The sequence below is a fragment of the Tursiops truncatus genome, unplaced genomic scaffold (assembly GCF_011762595.2).
Source record: "Tursiops truncatus isolate mTurTru1 unplaced genomic scaffold, mTurTru1.mat.Y mat_scaffold_61_arrow_ctg1, whole genome shotgun sequence".
Taxonomy (NCBI): Eukaryota; Metazoa; Chordata; class Mammalia; order Artiodactyla; family Delphinidae; genus Tursiops; species Tursiops truncatus.
The window spans coordinates 220141-224668 of record NW_022983360.1 but is presented as its reverse complement, the minus strand read 5'-3'; positions in this window follow the sequence as shown (position 1 = coordinate 224668).

Sequence of the window (4528 nt, the reverse complement as noted above, 5' to 3'; positions counted from 1 at the left end):
AAAGGAGCTCAGGGGCACTGTAATTCACAAACCTGCAGAGTTATAAATGACAGCTATCGTCCAAAAATAGACTGAAGTAAGGCTGCCAAGAGGACTTGAAAGCGGGGCAGAATTGCAGGAAACCGATTTCAGGAGGTAGACTGGAATTGCATTGAAAGCATAGGAAAAGAGGCAGAACGTCCACAATGATGCACTTGGCCAAAAAGGGCGTATGCGTTTTTTCCTGAATATATTCAGGAAAAAACGCATACGCCCTTTTTGGCCAACCAAGCAAGCTTGCAAAGGAAATCTGCACTACAATGAAGTCTCACTTCCCCCCGGTCAAAAGGGCCATCTGAAAAAAGTGTAAAATCCAGAAAGGCAGGACAGGCCATGGAGAACTGGGAGCCTTGTTATGCTGATGGGCGGGATGTAAATTGCCAACAGACACTCGGGAGAAGTGTATGGTGTTTCCTGAAACATCTAAAAAACAAAGCAACAGAGCCTAGGGCACTTCCACTTATGGTCCTATAGCTTAGGGAAATTAAAATCAAAAAGACACAGCCACCCCAAAGTTTGGGACGCCTCTGTTTACAAGAACCTCGTTTACAGTACAAGTTCAACATCGCAGAAAGTGAAAAATGGATAAAGAAGTTGTGGTATTTACTTACAAAGCAATATCACTCAGCAATGAAATCTATGTCATCAGGCCCTTAGCAGCACAATGAGTGGATTCAGGTATGATGATTCTAACTGAAATAAGTCACACAGAAAAAGAAACATCATAAGATATCAGTAATACACGGAATGTAAACTTGGCTACACAGGAACTGAATTACAGAACAGAACAGGGTCTCAAATTTAGAAAACCAACTTATGCTTGCTTAAGGGGAAAGGTGAGTTGGGGTGCTGCATAAAACCAGAGATTGAAATGAGCACAGATAAAGTTCCTTAAGCCAAATATGGAATAGACAAGAGCTACTCCTTGCTCAACGAAATGGACTCAACACCGCATATTAAACGCCTAAGAATGTACCTGACTAGTAAGTATCTTAAAACCTATGGATTGCTATGTCTCCGAAAGAGAATCAAGCATGTGTACAGGGGCATAAACGCAGCAGTGATAGGATTGGAGAGGTTCGGTGAGCAAATGAAGACCCTTTGAAGTCATATTGCATGGTACCCATTCCACGGGTTTCAACTCCCAGGTTTAAGGTATTCTTCCTTCAGCTAAAACATGCATGTGGAACCCAGAGTATGATCAACCATGTGATCGGGAGACGTGTTCAAATATGTCTCAGTTTTCCTCCCCTGGTACTCGGGTGCAACATTCCAGACGCTTTACTAACACTCTCCCCACTTGGAGAGTCAGTCCCTTTAACCTCCTGTTTGGCCCAGTTTGCAATTTCTGCGGAAGATGAACAGGAATAGCGAGAACCAATGAGAGACTAGCTGGAGGTGTCTGGACGGGCAAATTTAACTCTCATTTCCCACCAGGAAGAGGAATTAACCAAAGGCTCAGCGTGCCGTGCCGGAACCAGATTAGGGCCTGAAGCCATCCTGCGGTGTTGCGGCCAGGTCACAAGAAAGCGAGTTGAAGAAAGGAGCTCAGGGGCACTGTAATTCACAAACCTGCAGAGTTATAAATGACAGCTATCGTCCAAAAATAGACTGAAGTAAGGCTGCCAAGAGGACTTGAAAGCGGGGCAGAATTGCAGGAAACCGATTTCAGGAGGTAGACTGGAATTGCATTGAAAGCATAGGAAAAGAGGCAGAACGTCCACAATGATGCACTTGGCCAAAAAGGGCGTATGCGTTTTTTCCTGAATATATTCAGGAAAAAACGCATACGCCCTTTTTGGCCAACCAAGCAAGCTTGCAAAGGAAATCTGCACTACAATGAAGTCTCACTTCCCCCCGGTCAAAAGGGCCATCTGAAAAAAGTGTAAAATCCAGAAAGGCAGGACAGGCCATGGAGAACTGGGAGCCTTGTTATGCTGATGGGCGGGATGTAAATTGCCAACAGACACTCGGGAGAAGTGTATGGTGTTTCCTGAAACATCTAAAAAACAAAGCAACAGAGCCTAGGGCACTTCCACTTATGGTCCTATAGCTTAGGGAAATTAAAATCAAAAAGACACAGCCACCCCAAAGTTTGGACGCCTCTGTTTACAAGAACCTCGTTTACAGTACAAGTTCAACATCGCAGAAAGTGAAAAATGGATAAAGAAGTTGTGGTATTTACTTACAAAGCAATATCACTCAGCAATGAAATCTATGTCATCAGGCCCTTAGCAGCACAATGAGTGGATTCAGGTATGATGATTCTAACTGAAATAAGTCACACAGAAAAAGAAACATCATAAGATATCAGTAATACACGGAATGTAAACTTGGCTACACAGGAACTGAATTACAGAACAGAACAGGGTCTCAAATTTAGAAAACCAACTTATGCTTGCTTAAGGGGAAAGGTGAGTTGGGGTGCTGCATAAAACCAGAGATTGAAATGAGCACAGATAAAGTTCCTTAAGCCAAATATGGAATAGACAAGAGCTACTCCTTGCTCAACGAAATGGACTCAACACCGCATATTAAACGCCTAAGAATGTACCTGACTAGTAAGTATCTTAAAACCTATGGATTGCTATGTCTCCGAAAGAGAATCAAGCATGTGTACAGGGGCATAAACGCAGCAGTGATAGGATTGGAGAGGTTCGGTGAGCAAATGAAGACCCTTTGAAGTCATATTGCATGGTACCCATTCCACGGGTTTCAACTCACAGGTTTAAGGTATTCTTCCTTCAGCTAAAACATGCATGTGGAACCCAGAGTATGATCAACCATGTGAACGGGAGACGTGTTCAAATATGTCTCAGTTTTCCTCCCCTGGTACTCGGGTGCAACATTCCAGACGCTTTACTAACACTCTCCCCACTTGGAGAGTCAGCCCTTTAACCTCCTGTTTGGCCCAGTTTGCAATTTCTGCGGAAGATGAACAGGAATAGCGAGAACCAATGAGAGACTAGCTGGAGGTGTCTGGACGGGCAAATTTAACTCTCATTTCCCACCAGGAAGAGGAATTAACCAAAGGCTCAGCGTGCCGTGCCGGAACCAGATTAGGGCCTGAAGCCATCCTGCGGTGTTGCGGCCAGGTCACAAGAAAGCGAGTTGAAGAAAGGAGCTCAGGGGCACTGTAATTCACAAACCTGCAGAGTTATAAATGACAGCTATCGTCCAAAAATAGACTGAAGTAAGGCTGCCAAGAGGACTTGAAAGCGGGGCAGAATTGCAGGAAACCGATTTCAGGAGGTAGACTGGAATTGCATTGAAAGCATAGGAAAAGAGGCAGAACGTCCACAATGATGCACTTGGCCAAAAAGGGCGTATGCGTTTTTTCCTGAATATATTCAGGAAAAAACGCATACGCCCTTTTTGGCCAACCAAGCAAGCTTGCAAAGGAAATCTGCACTACAATGAAGTCTCACTTCCCCCCGGTCAAAAGGGCCATCTGAAAAAAGTGTAAAATCCAGAAAGGCAGGACAGGCCATGGAGAACTGGGAGCCTTGTTATGCTGATGGGCGGGATGTAAATTGCCAACAGACACTCGGGAGAAGTGTATGGTGTTTCCTGAAACATCTAAAAAACAAAGCAACAGAGCCTAGGGCACTTCCACTTATGGTCCTATAGCTTAGGGAAATTAAAATCAAAAAGACACAGCCACCCCAAAGTTTGGGACGCCTCTGTTTACAAGAACCTCGTTTACAGTACAAGTTCAACATCGCAGAAAGTGAAAAATGGATAAAGAAGTTGTGGTATTTACTTACAAAGCAATATCACTCAGCAATGAAATCTATGTCATCAGGCCCTTAGCAGCACAATGAGTGGATTCAGGTATGATGATTCTAACTGAAATAAGTCACACAGAAAAAGAAACATCATAAGATATCAGTAATACACGGAATGTAAACTTGGCTACACAGGAACTGAATTACAGAACAGAACAGGGTCTCAAATTTAGAAAACCAACTTATGCTTGCTTAAGGGGAAAGGTGAGTTGGGGTGCTGCATAAAACCAGAGATTGAAATGAGCACAGATAAAGTTCCTTAAGCCAAATATGGAATAGACAAGAGCTACTCCTTGCTCAACGAAATGGACTCAACACCGCATATTAAACGCCTAAGAATGTACCTGACTAGTAAGTATCTTAAAACCTATGGATTGCTATGTCTCCGAAAGAGAATCAAGCATGTGTACAGGGGCATAAACGCAGCAGTGATAGGATTGGAGAGGTTCGGTGAGCAAATGAAGACCCTTTGAAGTCATATTGCATGGTACCCATTCCACGGGTTTCAACACCCAGGTTTAAGGTATTCTTCCTTCAGCTAAAACATGCATGTGGAACCCAGAGTATGATCAACCATGTGATCGGGAGACGTGTTCAAATATGTCTCAGTTTTCCTCCCCTGGTACTCGGGTGCAACATTCCAGACGCTTTACTAACACTCTCCCCACTTGGAGAGTCAGTCCCTTTAACCTCCTGTTTGG